The sequence below is a fragment of the Topomyia yanbarensis genome, chromosome 3, assembly GCF_030247195.1.
Source record: "Topomyia yanbarensis strain Yona2022 chromosome 3, ASM3024719v1, whole genome shotgun sequence".
NCBI lineage: Eukaryota > Metazoa > Arthropoda > Insecta > Diptera > Culicidae > Topomyia > Topomyia yanbarensis.
Genome location: NC_080672.1, coordinates 130,507,766 through 130,531,000, shown reverse-complemented (window position 1 = coordinate 130,531,000; position 23,235 = coordinate 130,507,766). Strand labels below are relative to the sequence as shown.

Sequence of the window (23,235 nt, the reverse complement as noted above, 5' to 3'; positions counted from 1 at the left end):
TCTCAACTTGGTGCGCGGGCATGTAAACCCGTCAGTACTTCATGAATGTCTTGTCACCAGTAACGTGTTTGCTTTAGCCAAATACCACAATTATGAGGCGAACTTTCGAGAAAGCTAGCACAGCTGAATATTTCTGTGTCTTGTGGAATATTATAATAGAATTATTCGCAAACTATGTGTAATCCGAAAGAATGTTGTTCGACATCCATTTTAAGATCATTTCGGTTAATTCAGGAGAGTGTATTTATGGACGGACCTAGAGCCAGACGCTAAGTGAAAATTGAAGAATAGGAAGGAAGAGACAAAAATCATGGGGATATAATTTGAAGAGCAATCTGAATTTGACAGTAAAGGAATAATGCTACATGCAACCTATTTTATTAGGAACTGAAACGAAGAGTATGTGAAAAATTTAATAGAACATAGAAGCATCTTTGTTTCATTTGCTTATGCTAAAAAATGGGTGGGTGCAGTCTGGAATATAACCGAAATGCTATGACGGCCCTTGGACTAGTAATTCAAATCTAATGATATGCACCGTAACTCCTAAAATTGTCTCCTAAGTACACTTGATATTCGGTAGAATGCCAATATTTATTAACGAAAACATGAATTATGCCAAACATGAATTAAGTAGGGAGTAGATTTGCCATTTCCATGTACACAAATCAGTGGCGGATCTTGGGGGTCCGGACCCCCCCCTGCAATTTTTTAACATCTTGAGAATTTTTAAAAAAGTTTCTTTTTTAAATTCATTCTATGTTCAAAATCTTTGCAAACCACATTCGATTACCAACATTGAGTTTAATTAAATGAGGGTATTACATATTACGTATTGTACAATGAACATTTTAAAGTCGAAATTTTGGACCCCCTCCGAAATTTTTTTCTGGATCCGCTCCTGACACAAATTATTGTTTGAAGGTCGAACTGAAAAAGAAAGAAAAAGTAAACACCAAAGAGACGCAAAACTGAACTCCAAACGTATCTCCGTCAAGGGCACCAGAAGACTGCGCTACGGCTCTGGCTGTACATGGGACACGTCCTTGAGGTTAAGCTTTCATTTTACCTTTAAAAATTGATATGCTGCGTTGCGGTTCTTTCGCTAATTTTGCCATATTATATATTACAAGTTCAAAAAGGGACAAAAAATCGTTTGATAATGTTTGGCTATAAACTATTAAGAAGAGAGTTGTCATATCTAAACATGACTATTTCTCTTAATAGGGCTATGTCAAAATCAGACCATACCTAAAATAGGCTGGACCCTCGCTGTACTTCCAAACCGTGCTCATAAAAATCCATCCAGGTGGTCCATGTAAACCAACATTCCACTGCTGTAATGGACTTTTAAATGGTACCTTTGCGCCTACTAACATCCGCAGTGCGATGAGTTCTTCGTAGCACTTAATAAGTACCTATAGTACAATATTATTTCCAAAAGTTTTCGTGTGACAATGTGAGCCGCGATTGTCACACATTGCTTCATCAGTTTACCCCAAAAGTACCCATCTTCCGGTGCAGTGCACTTTCTGCCGCTATCACCCAAACTCTAAATCCCATATCTTTATCGGCCCTTTTGTCATTTAAACGACTCTCTCACTCTTTTTTCCGTATGTCGTAATGACTAAACTCATCAAGTTTAACGCCACAATGCACTCGAACGGGACATGACCTGCTATGGCCACCAGCTGCCGGATGCCATAGCCAGAGCCAGAGGCTTATCGAGAGGGCGCAGGCAGCTGTTGCGATTAAGACGCGATTAAGTGACAGAAAGCCGACACAAATCTGGAAGCTCTTTGTCGCAACCGAAGCGATGGCGAGCTTTTTGGATTAATGGAGAATCTTACGCAAAGAGTCACCGTCGGGTGTGATCCAACGGTAAGGGTCACTGTCGGATGAGTAAACCGGGACACTTTTTTAATTAAGACAATTATCAGTTCGTCGTCAGGCACTTCGGGACGAAGACGACGCTCAGGAGATGCTTCCAAAAGTGAAGTGAATTAATCTGAAAATTAATCAATATGCAAGCGCAAAGCGGCAGGGGGCAGGCGTTAATTGTGGTTTTATTTTTCGGCACAAAGATCCTTATCTGCAGGTCAGATATGTAAGCGGTCAACGCAATGGGCATATGCTCGGAGCGTAAAGTTTGTCACGGGAAAGACTCTCTGTGGGGCCCGATTTGCTCTGGGGATGCACCCGTTGACCTTTTTCCCGCTGAACGACCGCTGACGAAAATTGAATTTTGGCACGAAGATGTGTTGCAATCTTTTCGTCGGTTATGACCAACTGCCTTCTGTAATTGGTAGTGGAATGTTATCGGATGGATGCAATTTTTTTCGAAATGAAACGAAATATCAGAGAAAGGTTTATCGTATGTACACTTTTAATAAAAAAAATGGAAGCATTCTGGACAACTTTCCAGCACAATTTGAACACGACAAGGTTTTTCGTTTACTACACACACACTAAAAAATAAATTTTATCGTTGACGTAATTACAAGCATGACATAATTTAATAAACCGTAATATACGAAATGACAAAATATAACCGAGCTCCGTTTAATTTTATGTGAAACATACTAAATCAGTTATTTCTGTATTTATCGCCTGACTTGTATAGATATCCTAGCTCAATCAATCTTCACAGAAACCGTCGCTTATTTTTTTCGGTGGTATTTTAACAGGTACCGATACCTGCTTCTATTAGGATTATCGTCATCGTCCATTCCAAAGCTTGTTTTTTTCAACTGCCTTCCCGTATTTCCATTGATGATGACGGTATACATATTAAAGTCTCCAACCAAGCTACCACGAGCAGTCCATTCACCGTACCTCGGCTACCAGGTCGATTACAAAATCGACAGAAATTAATGTGCTCGTTAATCATGATTTTCATTTTGTATAAAGTCGCCCGGATTTTATTGCATATTGATCATTCCAATGCAGAAAGATGTTCACATACGTAAGCATAAGAGATTTTAGCTTCATTCCACCGAAAAGCGGAACCAGTCGAACAACAAAAGCTGTCTACCCTTTCTTACCCCCCACCACCCACGAATACTTCTTCGTTTGACTCTTGATTTCACTGTGACCTACGTAAATACTTTAACGGTATGCGCTACCTGGTTCCCCATGATGCAATAGTTGCGGCGTGGTTTCAGATTCTACCCACACATTCACCACTACATACTTAGTAGTACTTATCCCTAGTACCTTCAACAAAGTAGTTCCGAACTTATGCAGATACGTGTTCGATTTTACAGTTTATGTTCTAAGTAGAATACAGGATCTCATGGTTTGCGGTAATGGGTGAATTTTTCGTAGAAACTTTTTCTCTCCGTTTTGGTCAAAATTACTCGGAATTTTAGGAAAAAAAGTCTAATTCGTTGTTTGGTGAAAACCTCTAAAATGTATATTTCTAAATATATAATGTCTATACAAGGGTGATCATATCGTAGTTAGAAAGTTGACAGCCTTTTGTCTTTACTTATTCGCATCCCTAAAACAATTCGATTGAAATTTTAGTATACACTCAGGTTTTTTTTACGCGGGGGATACGAGCCGCGTAAATGAAAACCGCGTAAATGAAAACCGCGTAAATTTCAAAATCCGCGTAAATGAAAACCGCGTAAATTTCAAAATCCGCGTAAATGAAAACCGCGTAAATTTCAAAATCCGCGTAAATGAAAACCGCGTAAATTTCAAAATCCGCGTAAATGAAAACCGCGTAAATTTCAAAATCCGCGTAAATGAAGACCACTTAAATTTAAGAATCCGCGATAAAGGGAACCTCATTGATGGATACCGCGTAAATTCCAAAATCCGCGTAAATGAAAACCGCGTAAATTTCAAAAACCGCGTAAATGAAAACCGCGTAAATTTCAAAATCCGCGTAAATGAAAACCGCGTAAATTTCAAAATCCGCGTAAATGAAAACCGCGTAAATTTCAAAATCCGCGTAAAAAAAACCGCGCAAAAAAATACCGCGCAAAAAAAAACCGCGTAAAAAAAAACTTGAGTGTATTGCCAAAATTTTAATCAAATGAATAGTCTAGCCAAAATCAAAAATACCATATCATCTTCTAATCTAAAAAGCGAGGAAATTTTTGGAAATCAATTTAATTTTTTTTTAATTTCATTTATAGAGGTTTTAACCTTAAGGTCATTCGCCTCTTCGGGTTAGAAAAATCTCTTAGGAAAAATTTCTAACCCTATGTACGGGGTCGGGACTCGAACCCAGGTGCGCTGCGTACAAGGCAATCGATTTACCAATACGCTACGCCCACTCCCATCAATTTAATGTATTGCGGCACAACCGTAATTTGTCTCTTTGTCAGAACAAGTGCGGAGGTGAAGTCCTCATAGCCATAAATGCAGACTTTCCTTTAGAAGAAATAGAAACTGCTAAAAATAAACTACCTGAATATGTATGAACAAAAGCAGTAATATCAGGTGAAATGCATATATTCTCCTCTGTATATTTTCTACCTGATAATGCTTACAAAAATCATTTGAACGATTTTTTTAAAGTGTAGAATACATCATGTCAAACATTGAGTCTGAAGTAAAATTAAAAATGGTCACAAGTAACGAACACACCATTTTTTCAGTTCTGTTTATGGTCCCAAATGACAAATTATGGGAGCAATTGGTTGGTTATCGGAAGTTTTTACGAAAATTTTCGATTTTTTCTGCTAAAATCATAATTATAGTATTTTCTGATAAATTCCTGTGTTGTGTGTTGTTAGTGTGTGCATACAATACTGTAAGGAAGAATAGCTAAACTAGTGCTTGCTACACCTAAAACTTGCCCGTAATACCTTATTTACGGCAATAAAAAAAATGCTCTAAAGCAAGACGGTTAATACTAACAAGGCACCTTTCCCAACGATACCTTTGTTTTCTTTCTTCAGTTTTCATAATCTCCTTCCCATATGCTTCTCAACATGTCCGACGCATTCTTTCTTCCGTACGATTATCTCGTCCCCAAGAAAACAAGAAACCATTTACAGACGCGTAAACATATCTCGAGTACTTATTCAAATGGACGTAAGTAACAATGAGAGATTCTCTTTGAGGTCTTTCTCTTCTGTTCATTACTCGGCCATTCCAACATTTACTACTCTACTCTTTGCATAATATTGTAGTAAAAACCGTCGGCTTTCGATATGTACTGGAAAATTAGTTCAAAGTGTTGTAATGACGTCGTAATAAACGAAAGAGAAAGTAAACAAAGAGAGGCTCTCAATGTTACTTACGTCCATTTGAAAAAGTACTCGAGATATACATAAACCTTCAAGAATGAACCGGTGAATTCTTTAAACAATGATGTTTCCATACACAAGCGCCATCGTGTGGCACCGCGCTTAGTATCTCAGAAACGGCCGGGGATGGGTACCTTTAGTTTCCCAGAAACATGCCAAGGAATATGATTTTCACCAAATCCTTTCTGTGGCGTATTCTCAGATACATATAGGGTAAAGACTTAATTTTCGCCCCATTAGGGAGGGTGCCACACTATTCTATTAATTACGCAGTCTACAGTCGAAGAAATGCACATAAATTGGCATCAGTATCCTTGCTTCGTTCCCAAGAACCAATTTAATACCAAAAATGTCCTGAGAATGGGGAAATACTTCTGTTTGAGCGCCACGAAAACTCGAATCGAATGCTCCTATTTTCGCACCACCATATGGGCCAATGCGTTGAACAAAGATGGCAGACGCTGCTCTAACTAACGGCTTCAAATGGGTAGGGCGATAATAGAAATAGGGCGAAAATAGTCTCCACACCCTAGATTGAAATTAAACAAAAAAAAACCTGTTTTAATCCACCTAGCGGTGCAATTGTGCCTTTCTCATTTCTCTAAACTATGGCACGGAGGCTTTTTATGTTCAACATAATTGTGGAAATGTCCATTACATTCTTAGTACACTTTGCACTTATACACAATGGCATGCCAGCCACGAACTTGATGAGCTACGTGTCGACGGTGAAACACTTGAAACAAAAAAATATCATACTCCATTAGCCTAATCAGCATTAGATCAATGTTATCTGCTTGCAAACTCATTTTGTCATGCGGGGATGGGTATGTGAGGAGGGCAAAAGTCCCATGAACGAACGACTCCCCAGCTTAAATTGGTATGCTTTGTAATATAGTGGTGGTTTAAAGATGATGGGTTTGAAAGGGAGGGGTATGAGGTGGTGGTCTGAGGGGTGATTTAAGGAGATTTTTAAAGGAGGGGAGCGAACAGCAGAGGGGGAGTGTAACCCCTCTCCGTAAACCATCAACTACGCCCCTGTTAAAATCCAGAAACCTTAAGTGAGTCGAAAAAAAAATTTGGCCGGGATTAGGTTGACGTTTTTCAGAGTGATTGCATAACCTTTCTATATGAGAAAGGCAAAAATGTGCAAAATCCAAAAAAGTGAATCTTCGTCAAATTTTTTTCGTGTTTGCATCAAATCTCGACGTTTTATGCACCTTGAATACATTTAGCATCAAAAATTAAAATTCTATTTTTAATTTTTCCTATAGTTTTTATGAGAAATTTCTGTGTGGCCGCACTCTGAAACCCGTAATTCCGGAACCAGAATTCCGATCGATCCAAAATTCAATAGCAGCCGATGGGAAGGTTGCACCTTTCATTTGAGACTAAGTTTGGGCAAATCGGTCCAGCCATCTCTGAGAAAAATGAGTGACATTATTTGACACATACGCACATACATACATACACACATACACACACACACATACACACACATACACACACATACACACACATACATACACACACACATACAGACTTTTTCCGATCTCGACGAACTGAGTCGAATGGGATATGACACTCGGCCCTCCGGGCCGGGATTAGGTTAACGTTTTTCAGAGTGATTGCATAACCTTTCTATATGAGAAAGGCAAAAACGATTTTTTGAAACCGTGAGAGTAGAAGACCCCCTTAATATCTTGAAAACAGGTAGATCTTATTCCAAAATAAAAATTGCAACCGGTCGAGTTCTAGCAGAATACTTTTATTGTCAATGTCTAGAAAAAGTTTTATGTGTATGAATAGCGGATCGAATTTGAAGTTACGTGTTTTCATAGTTGCGAGGTGTCACACTAAAAAAGACGTTTATTTGAACAAGGAAAAAGTTAATTTATTATCGTAGTAATCGCAATAGTTTTTTTTTTTTCAAATGAATCCAAAAAGTATACGCTATGTGACGTCTCGCTCGAACAACCTCACAACGTTAACAAGTGCTGGTCCTTTTGTATAGACTTATCCAGCTGGATTGGTATTGTGCTGCTTTGACGTTTAAATTGGGAAGAAAACAAAACTTTTACTCGGCGAATTGGGAGGCAAACAAATTGCTTCTGGGCCTGTGGGGAGGGCGGTAGTATAAAAATGCGAGATTTCAGTGTGCGTATTTTAAACGTCAGATATCTCAATGGCGTCAAAATAAAGTTGACAGTTGGCCTCCGTTATTGTCTCCGCCTATCTATGAATGTAGGAACTATTATATAGAGCTGTCAACACTTGCGCGCAAACTTTTCACTTCAATTTTAGCTATAGGAAACGGTCGTCGTCAGAAACGCGTGGATTTTTGAAAAGCTGAGATTTCCTGGTCTATTATCTTTATTTTAAAATGGCGGAAAGCAAATGTTCGGCGATTTGGAAGTTTTTTATCGAAATTGATGGTGGTCGAAGAGCCAAATGCGCACAATGCAGCGCAACTGTATCGCGCGGTGGTACAGGAAAAGCAGCTACAAATTCTAAAATGATAAATCATTTGATGCAACATTCCAAAGGACATCGAATTTACCGAGAATCAGCAGCTACGCGAAAAGCTAGTAGTAGCTTCAGATGGGAGAAAAATTCTGTGAAGGCTAGAGAAATTACAAAAACAATCGCATAAATGATTGTACTGGATCTCCAACCAATTTCGATGCATCAAGATGAAGGATTTCTACGCTTGATGGCGAAGCTGCAGCCAAAGTATAAAGTAAATTATCTTCAGCATTTTTGACACCATTATTAATTTCTATTCTTTGTAGATTCTTTTTTTTATAATTATTAAATTTATTTAGGCCCAAATGTGGTAGCTCAACGAGGCCGATTGTTCGTTTTTTACAATAAATAAAAAAAACAACTATGTTAAGTTTTTTGTCTCGCTTAGACGCAGCTTTCTGCTGCGTGTTGAGATTCTTTTTCTAGGGGGCGAAATATTGCCAGTGTTGTCCACTGCCATTTGAGGTTCGATCCGTTTGTCTTCTTTTGCGTTGTCGTTCATGTCCATGTCCTCATCCGTACTACTTTCCTGCTGCTCGCGGTCAGATGTTCCAGTTTGTGTCTTACTCTTATCAGTCGTCATTGTATGTTCGTATTTTTCGGCATTCGTTTCGTTGTTGTTGCTGGTTGTTGGTGCTTGATCCGAAGATGTTGGTTTTGCGGCTGTTAGTGGTTTAGCGTAAGATGGTTCTGGGCTGATTTCAGTTGGATTGGTTAAGTTTTCCTTAACAGTTTCTCCGCAAGGTTTTCCGAGGAGCAGCTTCTTCGTGCAGAACTGGCACGTAGGAATTTGCCCTGGGTACGTAACTAGTGATGTTTGATGAATGAGAACATCGTCACTTCCTAACGCTGTGACGGTTATGTATGAGGGAATTGGCTTGGTCACACGCATTCTCACCACACGAACACCGTTAGGGATGCCAGGGAAAAAATTCCTCCAAGTCTCATGTGTAACGGAGTCTACTTCTCCGTATTTTTGCAAGCATTTTTTAATCGCGCCGTCAGGGGTACGCGTAGCCAAATCATGGACACGAACTTCTACAGCGCCGTTCTCGATGTATACGGGAATGCTATATTTAACATTGCCGCATTCGGCGGTGTGCTGCATGTTGTTTCGCGAGGCGAATGACTCAGCTTGGTTAATGTTGTTGAACGAAATCAGCACGCAATGTTTGATATGATGCATTAGTAGGGTTTTCACTTCAGCCAGATTGAGTTTCATCTGCACTTTTAATAACTGTTCCACTTCCCGAATGGCTGGTCTTACGGGGCATTTCGAAAAATCAACAGCAACACAGTTCGGCCGTATCTGGGTTGCTTTTTGCTGGGCACCGTCACTCATCACTAAATCGCACAGTAGGTATAGACTATTGTTATATGGACTGCTTGTGTGATAGGCACCGATTGATTTTTAGGTAGAATTGACTGTTTCACTTGCGCTGGACGATTTGCTTCTGCTCAGGGCGAGATGTGAAGACAAACTGATTTGTAGATTCCTATTACGAAGCATTTCACATCAAGTGGTACTTCCTGAAATATTCGAGTAGTGCAAAAAATCGACCAAGGTTACGTTGCCTTAGAATGCATTCTAAGGCAACGTAACCTTGGTCGATTTTTTGCAATTTGCAAATCTTTGAACTTTTACAGCGGCTTCTGTATTAGGCCTCAGATTTGATGAATACTGGTAATGTTCCGGATCTTCAAAGCCCCATATCTCCGGTCATAAGTACGTGCGGTTAACAAATTTGATTTAATTTTGATCGCTGGAATTTTCCACAACTTTAAGGGTATAATTATTTAAACGTTTTCAGCGGCCTCTGAATTAGGCCTCAGATTTGTTGAATTCCGGTAATGTTCCGGATCTTCAAGGCCCCATATCTCCGGTCACAAGTGCGTGCGGTGAACAAATTTGATTGCATTTTGATCGCTGGAGTTTTCCACAACTTCAAGGTTATAATTATTTGTACTTTTACAGCGGCTTTTGAATTAGGCCTCAGATTTGAAGAAAACCGGTAATATTCCGGATCTTTAAATCCCCATATCTCCGGTCGCAGTTGCGTGCGGTGAACATATTTGATCGCATTTCATAACCTGAAAAATTCCGCAACTTTTAGTGTGTAAATTGTGATACTTTTTCAGCGGCTTCCAATTAATTGCCTTTTTGGTTGGATTTCTTCCACTGTGGAATGGTGGGTACACGTCTTTCACAACAGACATTTGGTCATCTTCGAACAATAAAGCAGTGATAAACTTAACTGCACATTGGTATGAAGTAAAATACAGTAATATGCAACACGCCATATTAAACACTAGTGAGTTCCCTGGCTCTCACACCGCAGAAAGAATTGGCCTAAAAATGTACGAAATATTAAGTGTCTGGAACATATCTACATCTCCGGTTCATCTGATCTTGCGGGATAGTGCGCAAACATGCTGTAAGGGCTAAAAGATTCCGAACTGCCGAACGTTGGATGTTTTATTCATACGCTTCAACTAGTCATTCTTGAGGGATTGGAATGTCAAAGAGCTCTCAAAGACGCTATAGAAAAATCACGCAATATTGTGACACACTTCAATCATTCTCCACTAGCTTGCAACAAACTGTCCGAAACCCAAGACAAATGCGATTTGCCCACAAGAAAACTCTTGCAGGATGTTCGCACATGATGGAATTCTTCGTTCTATATGTTAGAACGCATGCTTGGCCAAAGATCAATCATAACTACGCAGGAGAAGTTCCAACGGTCAAGAATTTGACGGAATATCAATGGAATATTACAAGCCGTCTTCTTGAGCTAATTCCGTATGACTCAGACTATTTTTGGAAAAGAATAGTAGTAATCATAATGGAGTCGAACCCACAACACAAACCCTGTCAAGAAGCTTGAATTATATTTTGGAGGAAAATGTTTTAACATTTGCCGCTGTTCAGGATCCCAGATTTAAGTTGAATTTCATTTCAGAAAACAATCACCATATCCTAATAAAACGACTTGTATGTCGTCGAGATCCTTGATCAAATCGATGTAAAGAAGACAAATGAAACAAGGCCTTTGATAGAAAACAGAGCCCGTATGCGTAGTGGACTACAAACAAACACAAATACCCACATGTATTGAAAATCGCAAAGCGTTACCATTCAGCTCCAGCAAGTACTCTTGTGAGCGAATGTTTTCCACTGAAGGACTCATTATGAGCAGCATCGTAAACGGCTGCTGCCAGAGAATAGCGAAATGCTTACCTGTACGAACGGCAATTTTAATCATTTGATGATATCATCAGAAAATGCGTCGATCTTAACAAAATCATCTATGTATTTTCTTTTATTTTATTTCTTTTAAATATCTCATGCATATTAGGCCATTAGACACTAGAATATGGGCACGAATATGACGATAATGAAATACAAGAGCTAAAAAAGAGAACCGCTCTCATGGAACATCGCATCTCACACAAACACCGTTTCGATCTAAAAAAAACTACCAAGATTATCGATACCAGCTTTCGCCGCCAGGTGGCACTGTATGCGTCGTATTATCACCATAAGTGAAAATAAGAAAGATAATTTACTCGCCTACAACTTTGTCGAAGACTTCTAGTGAATCCGGCCTAGTTAAAAGAAGTTATAAAACTTTTAACGAAGTGATGTCGGAGTCAGTTTTGCATGGGGCCTAGCAGTGCATGGTTGTGTGTCAGTAATGGTAAGATTTAGCTGAATAGTATGTTTAGAAGAATTGTAGTACATAATACGAGTTATATTTTGGTTAGAAAATTTTAGTTCCACCTGTGAGCGCATAGAGGGCGCCAGCAGTAACTTTTTATAGGAGTGAGATAGAATATCGAGATGTTCGGAAGAATTATTTAAAAATGCTTGTTCTACAACTTTGTGGAAGACACCTAATCTCTATCTCTTTCCGTTAAAAAGTTGGTGTTGGCGACCTCTATGCGGTAAAATGTAAATTAGTTCGTTCGAATCAAATACTGATACACAACTATGCATTGCTAGGACCCATGCAAAACTGACTCAGACATCACTTCGTTAAAAGTTTAATAACTTCTTTTAACTACGCCGGATTCACTAGAAGTCTTCGACAAAGGTGTAGACAGTTAAATTATCTTTTTTATTTTCACTTACAGTGATAATACGATTCATACAGTGCCACCTAGCGGCGAAAATGCGAGCTAGTGGGTTTTCTCCATGTAAATTGTCGAAAAATCCCATACAAACTTCAGGCACGTTGGTCCGGTAGCTAGACTTGTCCGATTTGCTTCAAATTTGGAGCCAGTACTGCTGGTGGGACTAGGGATCGACTCAGGGGTGGGCCGATTGAGTTTTCAAATATTTATCATTTTCCTGGACACTCTAATGTACATGTGCAGCTACCGAAGTTCGTCGTCCCACCGTTTAGTAACTGCGGTAATATGGTTTTAAGGGGGAGGTAAGGGTCTCAGCGTGAACACAAAACACTTTTTTGCGATTTTTTTTTTAAATGTGCGTGAAGCGCATTGACCAACATTTTGGTACGTTATAATGCATCATTTCAATAACATACTGTAATTTTTTCATGCAAAAGTATTGACAAGCAACACAGTGACCAAGCTTTTGGTAGAACATCTCTGGAAAAACACGATTTGCAGTGTTAACTGCCATTCAAAAACTACTGTTTTGTTAATTTTATGAAAATTGATTGATGAATAATAGATAATAATATATCCACAAGAAAATGATAAAATCTAACATGAATTGCAAAAGGTCATAACCCCAACTTCTCTTATTCGGACAAAGGTCAAAAAGATTCCGTTCGATTTCTGAGATTTTTTCTAATTAGAAAAACTGCTTAATATGTATGATTTGCATCACGGAGCAGAAATATTATTAAAAATAGAAGTTTTTGGGGCCAAAATGATCCAGTACCCCACTTTTCCGCGTTTTCCTAGGAACAGGTTTATCTTCATTCAAATACTAAGGTTATTTCCTTTAAAAAGAGGTATAAATTGTAACTTTCTAATTGCTACTTCAAAAGTCCTAGCATTTAATATATTTTTCCTCCATATTTTCCCATAGCACCAATTTCAAAAATTTCAAGCGAAGTGAGTGGGAGTCTAGAAATGTCCAAATGATGTGAAATTTGGCATCATAGCTTACTTTAACATTTGTCACGATGTAAGAGGGGGGGGGGGCTTTTGAGAATTGAAAAAAAAATTTTTGCAATACTCCTTGGTCATAAGATATCATTTGTGCGTAAGAACCGGTGGAATCTGGAATTTTTTTCTGCTTTCAGGTGGGACTTTGTCAGCACTCAGATTCCTCTGAAAACACTGTTCAAATGAAGCAAACCATTTTTCACAAATGAAAATATTTTTTGAAATTGGGTTATTAACCAATAGGCTTCATGAAAATTTAAAGGTTTGACAAAATTTTAATAACATTCCCGAACGATTTTAGATCGATTTGTAGTTCTCTACATAGTCGAGGAAAATTAAATTTCCCATCCGATTCTCACTTTTAGTAATATTTAAATATCTATAGCAATGCCTAGTGGCAAAAATTTGAAACAGTTTCATTGGAAAACCTACGTTTTCAAACAAAAAGTCTTTAAAATCAAAAGTGTTTCTGGAGCCCCCGACAGAATAGTTTACTTTTGATTGTAAATGATAGTGCAAAGTCCATTCTATCACATACTGAAGTTTTAAAGATGCCGATTTTTTTTAATAAACTTGTTCTACCAAACACACCGTGTGTGTCACAAAGCATATGTGCCAAAATCTTAAATAACAATAGTTTACAAAAAACAATTAAGTTGCGCGAAATACTATTTTTTAGATTCATTTTAGGTCCCTGAACACGAAAACAATTTTCAGTTATTTTTCTCAAAGAAGCGTTTCAGAATTTTTCGAAAAACAGTTTTTGCGTCTTTTAGTTATTGGTGAATATCTCGTTAGAAAATAATCCGATCTATACAATCATTAATCAATTCGAAAGCTATTGGTATGCCCTATCCAAAAATATAGGGTAGAGTTATTTGAACCCGACCCCATAAGCTAAGTAGATTTTAAAAATCTGTTTAAATCCACGTAATGGTGCAATTAGACCTTTCTCATTTCTCCAAGCTTAAATTTTATGGTTGGTTACGTTCAATAAAATTGTGGAAATAGCTGTTACATTCTTAGTACACCTTGCACCTATACACAATAGCTCGCCAGCCACACATATGATAAGCTACATGTTGACGCTGAAACACTTGAAGCAAAAAATAGCATACCTAATTAACTTAATTAAGTCTTAAGCCTTCTTGCTAATTTATTTTTGCCATGCGCGGGTGGGCGTAAAAGGATATTTACGCCCACCCGCGTAAATATCCTTTTATGCATATTTTAGATACCATGCCGATTCCCATTTATATGGGAATTTCATGATCAAACGCACTCTTCGACTTTAACTCCGGAGCCGTAAGTCGGAATTAAATAAAATTCAATTGCAGCCTATATAAACGTTGTACATTTCATTTGAAACTATACTTGAAAAAAATCGGTTCAACCGTCTCCGAGCGACCAATGCACACACACAGACATTTGCCGAACTTGACTCAGTCGAATGGTATAGGATGGCAAATGTCGGTCAAAAAAACAAGGTGGTTGCATAGCCTTTCTACAGTAAAAAGGCAAAAACTATTGTAAAATTATCTGTATTTTGTGACATAATTGTAGTTTGCCGAACAAATCAATGAATGAACTTAAAGAAACAAATAATTACGGAGGTTGCAGATAACAGGTTTAAACTGGGGCACCACTGCTGATAAAATATTTATAGTTGCCACACCATCCATCATAGAATATTCAATTTTCAGTTCCAATGCTCTAATACTAATATATTTTTTTCGTCTTGACTGACGAAACGTATAGCAATTTTCTAATCATAGAGAAATATTAAATATGCAAATGAGAAAGGACCTATAACATTTTAGAAATGTCAGTTAACAGCTTTAGACCGGTAACCCTTAAATTAATGTTTGGTACATATAAATAACAATTCCAAAAACTCAAGACGTCACGTGATGGAGAAGCTATCACGTGAAATAATATCGTTCGTGGAAAAGGTAATCGGAACAGAATCATAAATACGCATCTGAAAAGTCTTTGGGCAAAGTAGCTTATAACTGTACGAAAGGAACGGGCAAGCACACTGAGAACAATTCTTATACTGAAGCTTCTTCGAGGTACAAAAAACAATTGCGTTTTTCTCGTTTTTGGCCAAGCGACGTGTGCGAATTATTTAAACTGATGATTCCGAAACACACCAAGGGATTGTCGGATGTCAGCGAATGGGGGATTGGGAAGAGAAACAGATGAATCCGAGTCGAGAAAATGTTAAAAAATTTAATAAAGTCATTTATCAAGCTGAGCAGTTGTGAATCGGTACCGCAACTGTCGATTTGGTCACGGCTGTGTTGCTTTGGGAGCTCAAAACAAGACCGGCAAGAAGCAGAAGATGCTCTACTTAAACTTAAAATTTATGCAGCATTCTTTTTTCAACATTTGTGTGACCAGTGTGCATCCTGGAGCAGCACGTCATCCGAAGTGTTGCTGGTTTATATTGTCATCGTCGTCTCCCGCCCCGCAGAATCTTTTGAAATCGATAGAATTCCACAATTGGTTACCTCCCGGGGCCGTCCGGGGTCCTGCCCTGAATTAAAAGGTTTATCATTATTCATCCTGGTTGACGTGACCGCAGCACCGTGTGGAAGTGCAGTAAGTACAGTTAGTTCACGGTGAATTTTTAATGATCCGAACTGTGCAGCCTTCGGGTGCATCAAGAATTACGGGCAGGTTTTATTGTGTCCTGCTTCGGCCAGTTGAATGGACATTAGTCTCAATTTATTTTCGTCCGAGAGCTCCTTTTTCGGTCCGGCTCGGTAGCAACTGAGACGGGGAGCGTGAAAAGTTGCAAGATGTTGATTTTAATTAAGGCTGACGGATCACATCAAATCGCACACCGGTAGTAGTCGGTGGCCCGAAAGTCAGCAAATCGTTGACCTTTCCCGCGCAAACAGGAATCCATCCACTGATGCACTCCCACTGCACTGTTCGGAACGGACAAGTGCACATCGGGCATCGATATGATCAATGAGATTCAACGAGAGCTTGATGCGGACGGTTTAAGTGGAATTACTGTTTGTCAAGTGTGTGGAATGAGATTGAAATTTTTGCGAAGATTTCGAATGTGGGCTGGAGCAGGTTTTGCATGTCATGAAGTGGATTATTTCTGTCAATTTGAGGTTAAGTGGACATACGATTGGAAGCTGTAATTCGAGTACGGTCACGCAAATGCGCCAAAAACAACCAAGTAGATTAAACAATATGATAAAATAAATGCAACGAAGAGTGGATTCGAAATGTTCACAGAGGATTTCCAAAATAAATGTATTTTTTTCAGAGTATGCTGCAAATAAATTCACAAATTTAACTAGCATTAACATTAAAGAATTGTAGTATCGACTCATCTTATCAATTCATGACAGTATACAATGAAATACAACATGAGCTTTTCGGTTAGTACTCTACTAATGCTGTTACACTTCCATCAAAGTCCCTTTCACTTCTTCCCCCTGCTACAAACAGTACGCTTGAACCTATTGAAATTCCCCTCGCTAATCCAATTTGTAGCATCAATCACAATTACAGCGAAAGGCTGCCTACCTCCCAGGGGACAACCAGTCGTCACTGCGCACTGCACCGTGCATTCAGTCTAGAATTCCAACGCGATACTCTGGTTGTTCTTTTCCACAAGAACCGTCGTCGGCTGCTGCTCCATGCAGCTGCAATTTGAGAAAATGTTGAGAATTGAAAAAAAAAACTGATCCAGCCATCCAGTCAGCCTGAACCTGACAAATGCGCATCATCGATAGCGAGAGGCAGCTATGAATACCAATCAGAGCTGAGTGGGTCTTTGTTGCTGGTCTTGGACGCTTCGAAGGAATGCGCTAGTTGTTGTTTGTCAGTTTTTTAGCCCCCGTACCTAACAGCTAACAAGGTGTACTCGACGAATTGTCGCAATTTGCCGCAGATTGAACACTTTTTTGTCTATTGAAACATGTCGCGATCTGCACAGTCAGTGGCACCTGCACTGCAAGTGTCTGGCCTTATTCGTTTTGTCCAGAGCTGGTAAATATTTATCAGACGACTGTTTTTGGTTGACGACACGCGCGAAGATATTCAACAGATCAGCAGTAGGCAGACCCACAGCTTGTGCGGTCTCTTTGGTCATATCCCTTTTCACTGCTGGCCGCACTCGGCGAGATGTGCGTTCAATGCAATCAAATGGTGACAATCAAGCCTATGTTCGAAATTGGAATCAATAGCTGACCAGCAACGCAGCAGAGGGAAAGCTGTGAACAGAGGTCCATAAAGTTGCGGGCTCTAATCACCCCCGGTATCGTACCACACCACACCGACACTGCCTGGTCCGAAACCTAATAAATTTCCTGCTGTTTCCAATCGGTAGCAGTCTAAACAGTGCTGCCAGCTTACACATTCCGACGAACAATGGAACCGCCTGTCGATGGCGATGATCTCGCGACTTACTCTGAGCCTGAGTTAAAAAATCCGCGCGAAATGTGGTTGAATTTTAACTGCTCCTCCTTTATGGGTCTACTGAATAGAGAAGCAGCTTTTATAATGCAATTTATGTGACATAGCCAGAGCATAGACGACGAGCCACACCGCAAACAGTGCGTCTGCCGGAGCTGCGGTAACAATCATGCGGTGCGCTGACGCTGCGGTGAATAACTACGACCGTCTTCTTCTGGTCGGCGGCGATTCCAGCTGCCTGATAAACTTCCCTTACACGTACAGATCGTAAAGCAATTTGTATTGAAGAGCCCATAAATGGAGCGACAGAGGAAGCCTGTGGGAGCCCGCTACCCGCTCTGGTGAGTATGGGGATTGCAATTGCGGCCCGGCGAGGCTGATACAGAACATCTTGTGATGTTCGTTTCGATCTAGAGAAATGGCAAACAGTCAACCGCCAGAAACGAACGTTACACCAGTGGCATGCCATATCTGCGAAATAGTTTCCTAGTGCTCGAAAAATTTGAATCTTGAGCATTTTTAAACAGGTAATGACAATAATTGGTATGCCACTTTTGAGTGTAGGTAGAGCACTACCGTCATATTCTTATCATCCTATCTTTTAATATAGGGCCCCCTTGTCAAAATTTCGGAAGAAAAGTAAGCTTTGGTAGGTTTATATCTTGTGGTGTACTGTATGGAATTAGTTAATTTGTTTGACATGCATTACTAATGAAAAACTGCGCTGATTTTTTTTTAAACTGCGAGGAAAAAATAAAAATTTAATATGGTGCACCGAACGAACACTAAGGTGATGAAAAGTTTTGAATATAGGTCTGCTACAGATTTGTTTCTATTATCATTCGCATTATGTTATTTGGGGCGAACGGAGCCTCTGCTTGCAGGGCGTAAATATTTGTGAGCTGTGCACGGTTGGTGGATTTCGATTAAATTAGTTTGTGTTGTTACGCGCTATTAGCAGACGCCATTTGTTTTTTTCTCGATGGTTGGAAAGTAAAGAACGAACACGAAATTATTGCGACACCGAAAACGTCATCCCAATTTTCTTATAATGTTTAAAATCAAACCAAAATTTTAGGGTAGTTTTATACATATATTTACTTCAAAAATCAAAAGAAAAGTTAATCGATGGAGCCTTGAGTGTAAAATTGAACGCATTTTCGCTTGAAGCCCTCTATCAAAGTCTTTACAGTATCATCCGGTACCAGTTCCTCAGTTTTTTTTCCATTTTCTTAACATGTCCTTCTCGTCTTTGACTGTCTTCTTGCTCGCTTCATCATTGCCCAGTACTGCTCCACCGGGCGCAGCTCCGGACACGGTGAAAAACTCCAACCCCGGAATTTGCTTAAAATCGGCTTTTATATACGTTTCGTTGTCCATCAAACAGCAGCCATATTTTGTCAGCATCTTCTTGTAGAGCTTCCGTGCCCGAGTTTTAGCCGTCGATTGTTGCCGCTCATCGCGGTTTGGGAAGTTCTGTACCTTGTATGTATGTAGTCCAGCTCTCTTCTGTGCATTCTGGACGAAGCTCTGCAATATGCCGATCTTTTTAGCCAAATCACGGCTTGAGACGTTGGGATTAGCTTTAATCATCCGCTTCACCTTTCCCTCCGTCTTTTTGTTCTCCGGCCCGGTTTTCTTCCAGCTCCTTTGCCGTGGCCCAACGTCAACCGCTCCTGGAACCGTTTCAACACTCTGGAGACGGTTGAATGGTGAATGATCAACATTTTGCCCAACTGCCAGCGCGACAGGTCAGGAAATTCCAGGTGTTTGGAAGGAATTTGTTCTCTCGACTCGCGTTGGTTTACCTCCATTTTCGTTGAATCGAAAAACACGACTTCGAGTTTGACAGCATGTAAACAATACACATCAATGAGAAAGTGTGCAAAATTTGGTTGATTTTTACCCAATGGTAAAAAAGATATGCCCTGTTGAATGCGTCGCAATAATTTCGTGTTCGCCCTTTAGTATACACAGCGAAAAATCAGATTTTAAAACACCCGACCGAAGCTCGTTTGCAATTGGTTGATTTCATGAATAGAGCAGTAAATCTTGTTCAGAAAGAATTGTGATTTTAGTCGAATGCTGCTAATGGATTGGTCGTATTTTCGGGAAGATGTATATCAACAAGAAGAGGTTTAGAAGAATTAGCATGCGGCCATCTCCGTGGACTGTCTGATTTATTTAGTTTGTACTACTCCACGTTATTAGCCGGGGACAATCGGAACCAATGTCTGCCACCCGAAGAATATTTTGTTTATAAAACAATATAGCCCTAATCAACGCTATCAAACAATTGATAAGAATTGTAAATTTGAAAATTTACACCAATCATGTCAGAATTGCATTCAAGAGCAACAGATGAGCTTGAACATAAAGGACAGAAATCAGCGGCACCCAACGATTTACGAATCCAGTGCATCATCCATCAACACCAACGACAATATCAAATGTTCTTTTCCGAACCACCCTAATTATGTTCAAGAAATATTTGAAAATTTCTCATTCAAACGTGATTAGTCCGAAGTGTAGTCACGATACCCTGGTTATGTGACGGGCATTACCCACCCATCTTTTTATGCTAACTTGTAACTATTTAGTACTTTTCTGACCATGAGCATGGGCATGAGCATGATGACCATATAATTCGTAATGACTACTCCGTGATTGACCAGAACAAGCAAAATTGTACAAAGAATCAACAAATGGGGACTGGGAGTAGCTTACCATTCTCAGTGTGAAAGTTTATAGAGTTCTGAATTTTGAAGAGTCCATAACGGCGCCCGGCCCCGTCCTTGCAGTCATCGAGGTAGGAAGAGAATGGTAGTATGACAATCATGCGGTCTTTCACGCAAAATTTTCACACGAAAGTTCAGCAAAATTTAAAGCGAAATTTCATGCGGAACTTAACACAAAATTTCACGTGATATTTTACGCGAATTCCACGCGAAATATCATGCGGAATTTCAACCGATATTTCGAGCCAATTTTCACGTCGAATATCACGCGAAATTTTATGCGAAATTTCATGAAAAATTTAACGCGAAATTTTGGGCGACATTTAAACACGTGAAAATTTCACGCGAAAGTTCACGTGGAATTTCACGTAGAATTATACGCTAAATTTCACGTGAATTTTCACGCGAAACTATTTAATATATTTTTTTAATTTAATTGCACATTAATCACTCTTAGAGTAGATGTCACTGATAATGGTTGCTGAAAACGCTCATAAATGAATCTGAAACCGCTCTTAGAGTGATCTAAGAAGGAATACTCGAAAACGGTAACGGTGATATATTGTGAATGGTAATATATCATGTAGGGTCTCTCCAACGTAGACAGGCTTTTTAACGTTCCTAATGCAAGAATCATCCTAAAGATTCTCTGTGCGCTTGTCACACCGAGCCTTTGCCATTCAAAATTTTCGCTCACTAGATAAAGGGGTCCTTGAAACAGCCAACTCCGCGCTGCAGTAGATCTACGCCTGAAAAACTCGAATCGGTTACCTCTCCATTGATCTCAACTTTGTGGGTGGGCATTAGAGTGGCTCGAAAATTTGTCAGCACAGCACTTTTTGAGTTTTTTTTTTGTGGTCCCAAATGCCTGTGAAAAGTTTGGGAGCGGTCAGTTGCTTCCCGGGTTTGCGCATTGCGTTTAAAGTTTGTATGGGATTTTATATGGGGAAATCAATTATTTTGCATTTACGTTAATAAAGAACGCTATTTCGCTCAATATGAAAAACCAGGTTTATAAAACGATAATTCAAACCTTGGTTAACAACTTTGTCGAAACCGGTTACTAGATACGAGTTTTCAAAAAATAGTTAAAACGATTTTAAAACTTATGGTTCAATCCAAATGCAGAAAAATAATTATTTCTTCCAACACTGTCAGTACACCACGACACCGATACTTTAAACTTGAACAAATGAGAATATATTCAGCGCAGAGACTTGGTACCTTTGAATGAAATGTTCAGAATGAATTGCTGAATAACACAGACGTAGTCAGAAAATGAAAAGAAGAGGGAGGGGGGAGGCTTGTGTACTCCCCAGTTCCCTTTTTAGATAGTTTAGTATAACATAAGCAGTACATCTTCAACGCAGGTTTGTACCGTCGAATTAAAAATTAATCTTACGTGTTTGAGTGCTACTATATAAGGGCTCTACTGTTATCTCATTCAAAATGGTACAACGGTTTATAACTTTTACATATATTAAAACCCTATTTCTTAGCCGTTCAGAGTCAGAATTTAAAAAAAAAATGCATATCATTAGATTCCTTGAAGTCTCGGAATTGTTTTTATTGAAGCTTTCGTTTGAGAATCTAAGAACGAAACCAGGATAGTTACTTCAAACAAGCGTTTTTTGATGAAATTGAGTTAGGTTCACACAAAACAGAGGTGATCTTGGTGGATCAGCAATATACTTCAGGTTAGAACCCAACGCGATTTCCAGACCTGAGTTAGTTTTTGCATCAAGCAAAATTAATATAAATTTGTAGGTGTAAATCCTAAATATTGTAAATGTTTTTTCCCACAACAAAGATTGTAGTATGATTCATATTTGGGTCTATCAAAATATTAAGAAAGTTCAGCCGTTGACTTTTACAAGGACGTAATGATTCTTTGTCTTGTACAAAACAATCTAAAAAGGGACTGGGGAGTACACAAGACCCCCCCCCCCCCGCTTCTTTTCATTTTCTGACTACGTCTATTTTATTCACCAATTCATTCTGAACATTTCATTCAAAGATACCAAGTCTCTGCGATGAATATATTCTCATTTATCTAAGTGTTTAATGTCGATGTCGGTGGTGCACCGGCAGTGTTGGAAAAACTAATCAATTTCTGCATTTGCATTTTACCATAAGTTTTAAAATCGTTATAACTATTTTTTGAAAACTCGTAGCTAGTTATGGTCTTCTGCAAAGTTGTTAACCAAGGTTTAAACTATAGTTTTATGTAGCTGGTTTTTCATTATCAGTGAAATAGGGATCTTTATTAATTAAAATGCAAAATAATTGATTTCCCCATATAAAATCCCATGCAAACTTTGAACGCAATGCGCAAACCCGGGAAGCAACCAACCGCTACCAAATTTTGCACAAGCATTTGGGACCACAAAAGGAACTCAAAAAGTGCTATGCCCGCTAGTTTAAATCATTTTGAAGTTTTCCCATACAACCGCGAGCCACTCTAGTGGGCATATATACGCGATAGTTCTTTATAAAATACTTATAGGCTGTTATGTCATTCGTTTGCTTTACATTAGGATATTAAAATGCTGAGCTTATCTGGACAAACTTTCGAGATATCCGTTTTGGCTGAATATTTTTTCGCCAGTTCTTTCGAAATCTTTAGAATACTTAGCGGATTTTCTTTGATTCGAAGAAAAAACGGATGAGTTCAATTTGTATGATTTTCAACAGGAAGTCGGAGTATTCGAAGTTGAATCTTATTCGACATACATTTTAGACAAAATGAAACCTTTAGGAATACGAAGAAAGAGACATAAATCTCGCGAGATATATTACAGGGAGATACAAGTCAGGCGATAATGAAGTAACAATGTGGTCACTTATCTCTTTCCGATGTATGGCAGGATGCTACTAATAGTATATGGTAGAACAGACAGCAAATGGGAAAAAGAGTGTGTAAAAATCTTCAATAGCAGCAGATCATAAGAGCACCTTTGTTTTACTCGCTTGTTCAAAAAGAATGCTGTGACGGTATTTGGACTGGTAAAGAAAATCTAATGATAGGAACCTGGCATTGCGTAGTTGGTAAATGGAATGCTTTGTACGCAGCTCGCCTGGATTCGATTACCAGCACCGCACACAGAGTTAGATAT

The 23,235-nt window shown here is 39.1% G+C and overlaps 1 protein-coding gene and 1 pseudogene across 1 annotated transcript in view; one reads left to right on the top strand and one right to left on the bottom strand.

Annotated features, from left to right (window-relative positions):
* LOC131694099 (protein embryonic gonad-like) overlaps positions 1–23,235 on the bottom strand; it is a 366,208-nt gene that overhangs the window by 117,502 nt on the left and 225,471 nt on the right. The gene's annotated exons all lie outside the window — the stretch shown is intronic.
* Positions 7,651–23,235, top strand: part of LOC131687208 (zinc finger BED domain-containing protein 4-like) — a 74,899-nt pseudogene continuing 59,314 nt past the window's right edge.